Source organism: Marmota flaviventris, chromosome 11 (genome assembly GCF_047511675.1).
Source record: "Marmota flaviventris isolate mMarFla1 chromosome 11, mMarFla1.hap1, whole genome shotgun sequence".
In the NCBI taxonomy this organism is placed as follows: Eukaryota; Metazoa; Chordata; class Mammalia; order Rodentia; family Sciuridae; genus Marmota; species Marmota flaviventris.
The window spans coordinates 44,737,094-44,751,614 of record NC_092508.1 but is presented as its reverse complement, the minus strand read 5'-3'; the positions used below and the strand labels follow the sequence as shown (position 1 = coordinate 44,751,614).

At 36.6% G+C, this 14,521-nt stretch overlaps 1 long non-coding RNA gene across 1 annotated transcript in view; it reads left to right on the top strand.

Annotated features, from left to right (window-relative positions):
* Positions 1–4,981: 4,981 nt before the first annotated feature.
* Positions 4,982–14,521, top strand: part of LOC114083764 (uncharacterized) — a 30,735-nt gene continuing 21,195 nt past the window's right edge. Inside the window, exon 1 of the long non-coding RNA XR_003581200.3 lies at positions 4,982–5,620. This is a non-coding gene — a long non-coding RNA (uncharacterized lncRNA). The remainder of the gene's footprint in view (positions 5,621–14,521) is intronic.

Sequence of the window (14,521 nt, the reverse complement as noted above, 5' to 3'; positions counted from 1 at the left end):
AATGGCTCTTTAACTTGCCTAACGGAACTCTGACTTTGCTTTCTATACAAAGAGCAGCTACATGAGGATCATCCATCAATCTGCAACCCAGAATGCTGTGGTTTCAGGAGCAGACTTAGTTATGAATTCTCTCTGCTCTTCCTCTCATAAGCTCATCTGAGACATCTGACTCATGAGAGGAGCTCATTCCCCTTCTTCTCAAAGGTTACCTACACCACAGCAATCAGGCCACACAAACATTCCACTGCTAACCTGTTCTAGCACAGACATGCTTCCACACGTTTTTATTTTACCTTCTGTTTTAGAAAGAAACTGTTGCTACATTTTCTTATACTATGAGTAAAATGTGTTGTCTAGCCCATATTATTAAGTATCTCATATGTAATAATTTTTGAGATAAATTTCTCTTAGTGAGTTTGGGAAAATGAACTGCCCCATAAGCTACGAAACTATAATTCCTTAGATTCAATTATGAGAAATATATAATGCCAATGTGATTCTTTTTTGCCCTGCCAAAAAATTCAGATGTCATTTTTGTTCTCATTTTACTACTTTTAATCTAATCATCACTATTTTCTTTACCCAACTACTTACATCATTATAATTTGTCTTAGAGGCATTTTTTTTTCTTTAGGCACTGGGGATTTTTTCTTTAGTACTCAGGGACACTCAACCACTAAGCTACATCCCCAACCTATTTTGTATTTTATTTAGAGACAGGGTCTCACTGAGTTGCTTAGCATCTCGCTGTCATTGAGGGTGGCTTTGAACTCTCAGTCCTCCTGTCTCAGCCTCTCAAGCCACTGGGATTACAGGCATGTGCCACCTTGCCCAGCTTAAAGGCAAATTAAAAAAAAATTAAATCTCAACTTGCCTTAATTTTAAGTCTAACAATTAAATAATAATGTCATTTGCATAGTATTATGCACTTTAAGCATTTTAATTCCTCTATAGAAAAAAATAGGCACTGTATTTGGGAATACATTTAGCAGAGAGACACATGCAGGATTATTTAATGTGTTTGTTTTCATTTATTTAAAAACTTAAGACTCAGGGATATTCACTTCCCTATTTTATTAATTTCATATACTTCTCTCTGTTTTTTGTTTGTTTTGCTTCTGTATTAGGGATTTAACCCAGGGGTGCTTTACCACTGAACTACATCCCCAGTTATTTTTTGTTTGTTTGTTTGTTTGTTTGTTTTTTAGACAGGTCTTACTAAGTTGCTTAAGATTTTGCTACATTGTTCAGGTTGGCTTCAAACTTATGATCCTCCTGCCTCAGCTTCCGGAGTTGCTGAGATTACAGGTATGTACCACAGCACCTGGCAGTGATTTAATTACTTGAATCTGAATTAAAATCACCAAGCAAAATTCACATAGCAGATGAAAGAGAGAGAGAGAGAGAGACACTCTGTCGGAGTTCTCCCAAATAGTTTCTAACCCCATATCAAAGAAATGACTCCTGAATAAATATATTTTCTGCCTGAATGTAAGCAAAATTCAAAGGAGGAAAATTTTTGATTACAAAAAGGAATTTATTTTTAAGAAATGATTAAGATGCAAGAGATTATCAAGTCACTATTAAAAAGAATTGCATTTTTAATATATTGCTATATCAGTTTGCAAATAGAAAGATGATAAAGGACATCACATATTTCTTGGCTTTATGAAGCAATCTTTTCTCTGATCCTCTACTAGGAATCAAAGGACATGTCATAATTTTGTTCAAGCCCCCACCAAGAATCTGTTTCCTAACTTCTTTCCATCTCTATTTCTCTTGTCTTCTATAAAAAGTGATGTCTATTAGAATTTCGGAGAAAGCTGAATGCAGACAACTAAGCCATGTGGTTTTGTGGCCTGGTCCTCTATTCACTCTCTGAGGGGTGATTTTTTTTTTATGGTGTTTTTTGGTTTATTTGCTTATCATACTTAACTTTATTTTCAATTCTAGAATCAGGAAACACTCTGGACCAAAAATGGTTCCAAACGCCCTGTTCAACTATACAAGCAGGTTATTTTTATAGCTAGAGAAAAAGAAGTGACATATAGAAAATAGAAGTGAGGTACAGAGGCAACCTGATTGTTTACAGCTTTTGTCTGTCTTATTTGAACATGATTAGAACAGATGGCTGGCTGTAATTGGCTGAGATTCAATACTTGTTCTAAGAGTGTTAGTCTCTTTACATATCAAGTTAGATTATAGTTCACTATGTATGGAGCAACCTCTAGGTCAAACTTAAAATGTGTACAGAGGCAGCTTTGAACCAAACTTAACAAGATGAAGAGCAATTTTTTATCATCATCAAAAGTCCTTGTCGTCCCCCATGATGAGAAAATATTTTTTTTCTGGATTTCTCCACACTCATGTACAAACTGCTAGCCTCCTAAAGCAGAAAAGTATACGAAATAAATATAGAGATATTTGTTTTCACTTTCCCCCACAAATATTTTGCTCTTATTACACAGATGAGCAAAAGATGGACTCTTCTGTGTTTGTCCCTAAGTTGTTAATTTCTTCACTTTAGGCAGAGACCTATTAGCTTCAAAGCCTGCTGAAACCAAACCCCAAATTTCACATATCCACATATTGTAGAGAGGACTCAAACAAGCAAATTTATAGGCATTTAGAGCCTAAAATATCCTATGAAACTTGCACAAATGGACCGTGCAATCTAACCCTGAGCAGAGGAGATGTTGTTAAAGGAAGATATTGATGATATAGAGCCTTGCAAATGTGAGGCCTCAAGCTGCGATTCCCTTTGAAGATCTCAGATTCAGAGACTCCCCGGGGGCCGTTTCCATCTTTGTCTTAGCTATGGTTTTCACTGGATTACGGTGGCAGTAATTCCCAGTTCCAGGTTTGCCATGGCTTGTCTTGATGAAGACTCTTGTAGGTGATAGTTCTAATCAGTAGTGACCATCCACCTACAGTGAACCTTGCTTTTGTTCTTGCCTCCCATGACCCTATGTCTTAAGGAGGCTGACCTGCTTGTGCAAGCTCAACTAAAGAAAGAAGAAGTCAGGCCTCATTTTTCTGCTCATAGCAAAAATTCCAGACCTAGACCTGAGATTTTTGCTCTTCTTATTCCTGGATTCTTGCTTAACTTTTGGACCTGTAACTGATTCAAATTTTCTGATTTAAACACTGAGCTCCTTTTCTTAGATATATACTGTAGAGTAGGCTCTCTGGTTATCTCTTATTTCTATAGTTACAAAGTGACTACTTTGTACAGTGTCCCATAGGTTTGCCCACTCTTCTTTGAGCCCCAAAGCTCTAACAGCTTTTTAAAGACAGCCTTCAAATCCTCTTATGAATGCTAATTCCCATGTCTTTGGGGAGCCTGCTCCTAGTTAGAAAGGGATATCCTCAGAGCTGCCACCCACACTTTCTCCTGCTCTTTTCTGAGTCAAAGTCTAAGCCTATTCTCATCACAAAAGAGCCATCAGAATATTTGAGAATGATCTCCCTGGAGAAGTTGTGTGGAGCCCATTGCTCCGGATATACTATTCAGATATGAAGGCAACTTGAACTCAAATTATTTATCAGTTTGCTTGCTCATGCAAGGCATTCATTCATCCAAATTGGATTACAGGAACACCCTAGGAATATCCTTAATTATTTTGTATTTTCTTAACCTGGATAAGTTAATTGAACTCTAATGTTCAAACAGGACACCACTTATACTGATGATATTAGGCATTTCACATAAATGGTTCCCTCTACAATGGTCTCCTTTCAGTTCCTCATATACACCAAAACATGTGGACAGGAATTACCAGGTATTACATGATCTGGCTTCTGCTCACTTCTCCATCCCCATCTTTTCTCACTTTCCTTCTCAGTCCATCTACACTAACTTCTTTCTATTCCTCAAATAGTCTCACTGGCATCGAGGATTCTTTAGTTGTTTTTGCTTTCGCCTGACATGATTTAGCCCCTGCTCTTCTTCCTCCCCCAGGTCTTAGTTCCCTTAACAATATTTCCTCTGCTCAGGGTTAGATTGCATGGTCCATTTGTGCATTTATATCATGGGAAACTGCAGGGTATCATGATGTACAGGTAATTAAAATAGCATTTGTTTCACATTTTCAAAATATTATCTTGGTTACACTTCCTTACCTGATAGTCTCTGTCTGTAGATTGCAAGCTCTGTGAGGTCAGAAGCTGTGTCAACATAGCAAATGGGCAATACGCATTTGTTAAATGAATACCTAATCAAACTATGATTTTCTAATAAATCCCCTCAATGAAATGTCTCACTTCCACTTAGATTGGTTACACCATGGACATATTTACATTATTTTGTGAATATAAAAATTACACCTGGTGTCATTGTCTCCTCACATCAGCCTACCACTGGGCTTTACCTGTTTGAAAATTGAGAAGTAAAATGAAGTTGCCTTTGTATTAGAGTTAAATAATCCTTTAAAATAAGGAAAAAAGCTCAGACAACAAAAATACCAACTTGTTCATGCTGGAAGCCTGAAGGCTTCCACTGAGAGGTACTTAAAAAGACATTCCATTCTTTAATCTTCATGTTTGCAAATGTTGACTCTGACAGTTTGCAGGCCAAAACACAGAAACCTCAACATTGGCAGAGAATGTTATCTGGAAGAGAACGTCTGACCAAATATTCAATTATCTCATTGCCAGGAAGTGTCTTCTCTATCAGTCACTTTTGTTATGTTTGAGAGGATTTTCCTAACAGTCTGGTTTTTCTTCTTAATGGAATTTTAAAAACCAATGTTTTTGAGAGAAATGGCACCATTGTGAAGATTTGCATTGTCTTTCTCTGACCAAACCATCCTCATTTTTGCTAAATCACCCACAATGTTATGTTCTGCTTTTTTCTCCAATTGAAATGTGTTTATGTATCTTACCAAAATAGAAACAGTCACTGTAATCAGTTCCCTCAGAAAGGCAGGAAGCATTGGCTCTTCCTTTATAATAGGATGTTGGTTCATGGGAACAAGTACCACAGTAAGTCCTGACCAAAATGCAGGGAGAACTGATTCTTTTTATTAGATTATTGTAACAAACCAGGTCCTACTACCATAGAAGGTTCAGTAACTGTTAAGTAAAACACTCAGTTTTTGTAGAAGTCTTAAGTTCATCTAATCTAATGAATGGATTGTTAATCAAACTTTTGAAGAGGTACCATTTCAACCTTAAACTTTTAATGATTATTTTATTAATTCATTAACTTCAAAAATCCATATTACCTTTCAAATAGTTTTATAATTAATGCAGGCAAATGCCCAAGAAAATACACTAATCTTATTCAACATCTTCAAATCTTCAAACGTTGTCCTGAGATCTAAGAGTAGGACATTCAAACCATAGATCCCAAAATTATCAGATCAGTTCTTTGATGCTGGAACATGTTGACCTTAAGAGACATTGTAGTGAATTGAGAGTAGGGGGAGAAAATGTTTGGTGAAATATCAAGACTAGACACATAGGAGCAAATTACAGAAAGGAAGAAGTATTAAGGATGAGGAAGAGCTGAGCCCCAGCCTATCTTAGGATGTCAACCAAGAAGAGCTTTGGAACATGACCTCATTGCATCCTGGAGTTGTTAGAGCAACTGGGCCAAGGATGGTGAGCCCCAGGCATGGTAAGTTCTGCTTATCGTTCTAAGCAAAATTATCTCCTTTCTTACTTGTTGTACATGTCTATCACAAGTATTATCTAGTAATTCATCTGTCTTTTTAAGCTTCTTGAGGCAAGCATTGTGTCTTATAGCCACCCATGCCACCACTCATCAGTGCCTGGCATGGAGTAATATGCTTAAAAAGGTTTGTTAAATAAATGAATACATGAGTTTTTACAATACTTGAGTCACAATACCTGAAGTTCAGTGTTAACAAATGAGGTAAGTGTATCTTCAAATATAGTTCAGTTCCTGTTATTTAAATCATAAACAATATACAATTTGTTACTTGATTAATGCTTCTAAATAAACACATTGAAAAACACTAATTCAAGAACAGCAAATGCAAAATAATGTTCCCTTATTTGGAGAATGATTTTCAAACGGAACAATACTCAGCATTTTGGGGGGAGGGGAGTGGGGGGTTGTTACGGGGGATTGAACCCGGGGCACTTTGCCACTAAAACATATCACCCAACACTCAGCATTTTTAATTGCTCAGTTTGGGACTAGTTCTGCTTTCTTATCTTTGCTAACCTCACATTTGTTGATGGCACAGTCACACTCTGTAGTCATCCCAGAGCATTAAATTCACTTTTAAGCAAAATGTGATGCCTCCCCTCTGACAATTTTCTATCCCAGTTTCTCCCACAACCAGCTCCATCATGCTCATGAATATTGTCTTTCACCTTTACTGTTTGACAAAACATTAATAATAACGCCACTATTGATTGGCCTTTATAATTCATGAAACATGACAAGAAATGGTAGATTATTTAATTTTATAGCAATATTTGAAAATAACTGAAGTTTAGAAAACTTAGATAAATTGCCCATGTCAAAGTTACTGCCACTATTATGTACACAGAACTCAAAAGAGGGAGAAACAGATGTGGTATTGGCCAGTGATGGCACATTGGTAATTGTCAACTCCACAGGAATACATGAGATACCTAACTCAGGGAGAGCACATGGAACAAGTGTAAAGGGTACCAAATCCTGGGTGAATAATAATGGGAAGGGTCAGGATGAAGAACCAGAGAGTGAGAGCAACCGGAAAGTAACATTAAGATTTTAAAAACCAGATACCATGCTCAAGAGCTGAATCTTTACCCTCCTTCTGCTAATCCTTCTTCTAAGAGGATGGACTTTCCTTTTCTTTCTTATCTGTTTTTCTCAACTCCTATACAAAATATGCCATTTATAAAAACTGAAGCTGAAGAAGGCATTCATATTTTTTTTAAAGTTTTCTCTCTTTTTTTTCATTTGTTGATGGACCTTTATTTTATTTATATATGGTGCTGAGAATTGAACCTAGGGCCTCACACATGCTAGACAAGCTCTCTACCACTGAGCTACAGCCCCAGCCCATGTTGTTTTTTAAATCCAACATTACATGCTGAGAGAATATTTCATTTTTATTTCATGTTGTCTTAGGTCAATGTGCAAGTTATTGGGCTACTCACAAGTCTGAGTGACATTCCTGAGAACTTACTGTAAAATAAAGAATCTTCCTGTAGACATAGTGACAATGTGGAAATCCTTTGTGGTTTGACTGGGTTGCTAATCAGAATCTGCAATTTTGAAAATTTTCTTTTGGAATTGTCATTATGTATACATAATTAAAAGTCATTTCAATCAGCTTGCATTTTTGAATGAAATGAAAAATTATATTTTCAAATACCCTTCCAAAACTACATTCAACTTTTTAAATTATGAATTTTCTCATTCATTTAATATTTTATCTGATTAAAATTCTGAGTAATTCATATATAGGCTAATTTTAAATTGACTTATTTTACATTTTTGAGGAAATAATTTAAGAGTATACACACAATTTCACAGGTAATTTTTATGTGAGGGTATAAACATTATAAAAATTTGAGTGAATCTATACCTTTGGGAAGATTTCCATGGCAAGGTAGAATCCATCCCTCATGGTCTCCCTCATGCTGCTGATCATTCTTACATATTCCCTAAAGCAGAACCTCTACCTGCTAAGAATACCTGCTAAGTTAGGTCTGGGTCCTTTCTTTATTGGAAAGCAATAATAGTGCTTTCCAGTGAAAATATATAGTAATTCAGATAAATTCTAACTAGTCCTGATTATATTACTTATTGTATTTCATTATAATTTTGTTTATTTTACTTTTATCTTTTAAAGTATAAAATAATTTTATTCCCATGAAAATTGCAGAGGAATGAATTTATTTCTCCAGTGTTAGTCTATAATGCTTTCTTTTGTTTCTTATCAGTGGTTGTTTCAAAAGAAACAATTTTCAAAAGCCATAAAAGTTCTTCCACATAGTTGAGGTAAAATAAAGAAAAAATTTCTAGGCAGCATTTTTAAAGCCTGGTATTAGATATTTTGTCTGCTTAAAACTAAGAAACCGCAAAAGTAAAAAAGAAAAAAATATATAAAGTTCTTCTTAGTACACACCGCCAACATGGTATTCAGGTGGCTCATGGAGGTTGGCTGAGTGAGGAAGAAGAACTCTTTTGAGGGTAATGCCAGAAAGCTGGTAGAAACTGTAAATGTTATTGATCAGAACAGGACTTTTGTGATTGGATCTTTCACTAAGGCAAGGAGACAGGTCATGCCTTTCAAACACATGCAGCTCTCTGACTCCATCAAGTTCCTATACAGGACCTGCCGGATGTACATCCCACTTCATCTGATCAGGACAAGAAGGGTGGCCACAAGATAGGTCAAGAAGATTAAAGCTAGAGAGAGGAAAGTCAAAATTACAGATTTTGATCACCTTAAAGCCTAGAAGACAAAGAAAATAAGAAATAAAATAATCAACAATGAAACTAGGAAACTTCGAAGGGCCACTACTCTCCTGAAAGCTTTTCCCAAAAAAATACCTGTCACTAGATTGCAGCTATAGCTGCTGTTAAAACTAGAATTCCAGCAAAAGAGATGACCCCTCCTTGCAAGAAGGATCCAGCCAGAAGTTTCTGGCCAAAAAGTCACAGGCCAGCATGCAGCACCTCTTCTGATAGCTCAGAAGGATCAGAAAACTCCAGCCCAGAGGGCACCTTACCCTGAGGCACCTGGAAAGAAAGAAAGAAAGAAAGAAAGAAAGAAAGAAAGAAAGAAAGAAAGAAAGAAAGAAAGAAAGAGAGAAAGAGAGAAAGAGAGAAAGAGAGAAAGAGAGAAAGAGAAAGAGAGAGAGAGGGGGGGGGAGGGAGGGAGGGAGGGAGGGAGAGAGAAAGAAAGAGGAAAGAAAGAAAAAGAAAGAAAGAAAGAAAGAGGGAGGGAGTGAGTTATCAAAGTAACAAAGGTTCTTTTTGACCAAAAAAAAATTATATTTACATTTTGCATTAATTCTCTGTATCTGTTAATTATTCTTTTTATTAACATTTATTATTTATTATGTATCAATATGTAATTGTTTAACAGGATGTTACTATAAGTTAAATGAACTTAACTTTCCTTTGTCCTATTCAGAGTACTTGCCTAGAAATGACCTCTCTAAATTTGCAATTTCCAGAGTCTGCACTGATTCTGTTCATCTTTTATAGGATGGTCTGATGCTCATAATTTTTCAGTCAAGCTGCATACTTATTCATACTACAAACCTGTGTTGAGAACTTACTTCTCTATCTGGCCAGGTACTGTGTTAGATACATAATCCAGAAATGCACTCTACCTTGCGCTGGAAATCCCCTCTCCTCCCCCACAGATCCCGGCTCCATGTGTGAGGGTTCATCTATCTGGTCTTATCCTTGAGGACTCAACTTAAGTGTCCCCATGAGTGGTCCTGTGCACTGTCCCCACCAAGCTGTAGCAAGTCTTCTTCTCAACAGTACACTCTTTGTGTATCTCTAATAAAGTCATCATTGCTTCATGTAGAATCCATTTTCCTGATGGGATCCTTCACCCAAATGTAAGCTGTTCAGGGCAGAAGGCTTCTGGACAGCAATTGGAGAACCATTCAGGTGTCAATATAGCTGGATTTTCAGGTGCCAAGGAAAAGGGGATGGGCCTATTCTCTCTGACTTTATCTAAAGATTGCATTTTAATCCTAAATTTAAATTGCTTCAAACTTTGAAAAAAATTATATCTAAGAGTTTAAAGTCACAATTCCTTATTTTTTTAATTTCATGAGGAGAAATTGCCTCTGAAGAGTTCTTTAACTTTGGGAAAGGAAATGTTTAATCAGCAAAAATTTAAACAGATATTTCTGAGGAGGAAGTTACTTGAGGAAGCAGAAGGGCAACCATGCATGTGCACTGAGCAGGAAGTAGGTAAACATCGGGCCTCTGAGTTAGATCTTGTAAAATCCAGGGACACAGTGATTTGGGAGGGGTTCCTAGAGATATTTACTAGTAATGAAGGAGAGCCTGATGAGGAGCCTATCTTCTTCCTAATTATTTTACTTTTAATGCAAAACAACAAATAGAAAGCAGATTTCTCAAACACCCCCAAAGCTGAACTGCCTGGGGAAAATGATGCATCTGCAAATCAGCCTGGACTAGTTCTCAAATACTTTGCACAAATTAATAAATTAAAGTAGCGGCCAAGCAGGACATAGCAGGTGAGAAAAAAAATACGCAGAAACAGCCAGGAGATAAGTTCCTGATAAAAGCATTCTTTTCAAAGAACAGCAAGAACCCAGACTGGAAGGTTGGTGTTGTCAATTTAAGTCTGATTCCTCTCAAGAAAAGATGTGATGAACAGATAAGAGTAATTTTAATTAGCACTTTGGTTGTTCATAAAGTATTTCAAGACATTTCAAAGCAGTTCTTTTAAACCTCTTAAATGCTTATACATCCTGTTAATTTATGTTATAAAAAGGATGACTTATTAAGCAAATATTGACATCAATCCAGACGATTATGGCAAACTTTGAAATGCTGGAGTCCAAACCAATAGATTTTATTTATCCACACTACTAATTAAGGATTTGAAGCTAAATTTAAAAGCAAAAACCTATTACTCTTCATATGATGTTTCATTAGTTATTAAGGATTTATGCATTGTTACACATTAAAAACATATATACATTGCATTTGAAACCAAAAGAAAACTTTAAAGAGACTATAAAACATGATGAACCTCCTTGGTTAATAAGCAAGGTACTCCCTGTTCACAAACATTCAAGCCCAGGAGAGTCAGTCATGAGCAGGTCACCAAAGGCTCTGACTCCTTGGGTCAGAGCCTGGGAATCCCAACTCTGGCTAGGAACCAAAACAGAACTTTATAGACATATACAGAAACATAAACAAACACACAAACAAACCCCAAGACATTGTGAACTAGAAGTTTGAGGTAGAGTTCCATAGACAACAGACACAAAACCTGGGTGACACTCTCCCAAAACTTAATGCTAGAGCATTTGGTATGCTTTGCTGATGACCTAATCTAAGCTACAGCAATGTCCCTAAATTAAGAATTAGTGTGTTAGTAAGTATAAACTTATAGAATTATTCTTGAACCCCGCTTCTTAAGTAAGACCTTGCAGGGTACTTTGACTTTTGCATTTGTTAAAAGCAATATTGGATGTTGTGTTATTTCTGCCTACTCTAAATGTGTTCACCACTTTTTAAGTGGGAAGCATGTAGCCAGAAAGGTTAGAACTTTTCCCTACATCAGACAAAAAATAAATGACAATTTATAATATAATTCAATTCTCTTCAGTGGATAACTAGAAAATAATAGCATTCATTTGGCTACCATTCTTGGGCATATTTTAAAATTCTTTACATGACTTCTTATGTTTATTTGATTTTTCCAGCCCATAATGTTGGTACAATTTTCATTTTACATATGAGGAAATGAAGGACAAAGTGACTTTGTGATCTCTCCAAGATCACACATGGCTAGTAAATATGGAGGCAGAAATGAAATTTAGTCAACCTGACTCCAAAGTCTTAACAATAACATGCTGTTTATTTCTCTACCATCTTTCCTATAATAATAATTTGTGGTATTTTGTCTGTCAGATGCTATAAATGACCTAATTGTAGAGTTAATCCTCCTCTAGACTCACATGAAAAACAAAATTCCTAGGGTAACCTTTTGGTCCAACAATCTGTAACCAAGGTCTTCCCAGAGGAGGTCCTTCCCTCACCCACAATTCCTATCTTGACTTAGTGCCTCTTGGTTCAGGACCTCAGTGCTCTAAGACTTCCTATCTACATTAGCACTCACAGAATTTTACTCAGGCCTTTTCTCCATGTACACAGTCATTTGTTTTACAGAAAAAATCAAAATGTATTTCAGCCACCCATCTGTTGCTTAAATCCCCTCTACAATATTCTTATCAAATGGTCTGGAAATTTGAAATCTCCATGGTAGCTCATTTCATCTTTGGATACCTTTAAATCTAACTGTAGTTTTCTTTAGTTATAACTTGTAAATTTAATCTGGTTGTTGTTATTTTGAGCACTTAAAAATGATGGAATTTGTCTCTAGAAGAAAAAAATGCAGACATGTGCAAAATGTTTCATAAACAATTTCTGAAGATTGCAGATACCTTAAAGCCTACGAATGGTCTGTGGACCTTGGGCTGAGAAACTTCCAGTAATAGCTCCTCAGATGCTGTAAGGAAATGCTTTTCTCTTCTATATTTGTGCATTGTGTCCAAGTTCATGGACTTCAGTTCTTGCCCCACTAAATTACCTCTGTTTAGATTTCAGCCACTTATTTCAGCCATGGATATCTTTCCTGAAATCTGATTCTATGATCTAATCTATTTACTTTCCTTCCTTAAAGTTGCTTTGGGGCTTTATCAGCATGCTCTAGGGCTTTTGCCATAGCCACTGGCAAAGATATGGACCAGGAAATGGCTAGGAACAGAACACTGCTGTTAGCAGCTAGCAACCAGTTTCCTAAAGGATATATTTATTACTCTGGGTAAGTGGGATGTGCCACTACATTTTTTTGGCAAAGATCATACAATGAAAATAAAGTGAATACCAAGGAAGTGTGCATAACAAACAGAATATAATCATATAAAGTTAACCTTATCCCCTTTAGAGAACTGCTTTTTTTTCTGATTTCTTCTGTTGGGTTAGTTAAGGAATTGGACTAACAACACAGGGAATTTGAAAACACATGAGAGCCACATGATTGAAAGGCTAAGTACTGATTGCAAAATTTCCTTTTATAGTTTAGTGTATGACCTTAGGAAACCCACACATGTTCCAGGTCTAGAGACTTAAAAAATTATAATCCTCCTAAATAAATAGTGTGGCTACCCAATGGCAAGCTCTTTGGCTTAAAGAATTCTCATGGCCACTAACTTAAATGCCATGTTTAGTATACATTTTTTAAAAAGAGTTTAATTTGCTTATTTGCTTGCTTGTTTTTATTTTTTGCAGGGGAGGGGGCAAGGACAGTATCAGAGATTGGACCCAGGAGCACTTAACCACTGAGCCCCATCTCCAGCCCTTTTTATTTTTTATTTTGAGATAGGTTCTGGCTAAATTGCTTATGGCCTCTTTAAGTGTCTGAGGCTGGCTTTGAATTTATAATCCTCCTGCCTTCCACACTGTTGGGATTACAAGTGTGCGTCACCATGCTCAGAATAGTTTCTTTGCTTTTAAGAAAACATTTTCATGCTTTAAAGTAGCTTTTACTTCTGGTATTCTAGAGTTTTGTGGACAGTTCACCTTGACCGTGTTTCAGGTACTTGGTAGATTTTATAAATCAGGTCACATGCTTCTGGTGTTTCAGAACTAAGAGTTTCAACGAAGCTAGTATTGTACAGTAGAAAAAAAATTGAAAAAGATCAGTCAGAGGCTTCTAGGTCTGTTATTAACTACATTAGTGATCATGAACAATTAAACCACCCTTTCTGGGGCTCTTGTCACAAGGAAAAGAGGGAGGGAGCTAGGTTACCTCTCTGAGATCTCCTTTAATTTTCAAAACTCTGTAGTTCTAATTTTAATAAATTAGAAGGACACACTAAACCATAAGAAATAATAAATAGTATCTGGATTCCTTTCTGTGCTTTAAACTTCAAGACTAAAATATTATTTTAATACACAAGTGCTATCATACAGCATATTTTCACCCGATTAGCAATTCATAGTAGATCACAGGACATAATCCCTCTAATCCAGTGTTTCCTCAACGTGGTTTTACATTGGAAACACCAAGGGAATTTTAAAACTGCTTTAGCCTAGATCTTGCCACCAAATATTCTGATTTAATTAATGAGAGGTGAGCCAGATGGACCAGAAAGAGTACTATAACTTCTCTAGGACCAAACAACTGCTCTAACCCATAGTTCTCCCTTCTGTGCATCCAGGAGCCACCTGGGAGCTTTTCAGACCTGCCAATGCCTAGGCTCACCTCCAGATTCTGATATAATTGGCCTGTGGGACCTAGGTGTTGATAAGTTTTCAAACTCTCCTGGTGACTGTGACGTGCACTCAGGGTTGAGAACCACTCCTTTAATTGCTACCTCGCTAGTTCTATCTAGTTGATCATCTGACCTCTTATTCCAGCCCACACTGGCCACTCATCAAATGAAAATCCTTGGACCTTATTACAAGGTGCAGCTCTACCTCCATTACATCAACCGAGTGCCAACTTCCTGCTTTTTTTCCTAGGATCATAACCCTCTTATCTTGTCAATTAACCAGCACTCCATGTTCTGTGACTTAACTGGTCTTCTGGTTTCAAATGATTCTTTTCATAATGTCACCCCTTTCCTTACTACAACTTTCTGTCTGCTGCGATCATCCATTCACCCTAGTACTTTGCATCCTTTCCTCCACTAGTCTTCTGCATCCTGGACTATCCTTATCATATTTTCTCCGCTAAGTCCAGCTGACTACTATTAAATGAAATCTAAAAGAGATATAAAGCTGAAAAAAATCTGCCCATTGTGATCATCAAACAGCCAA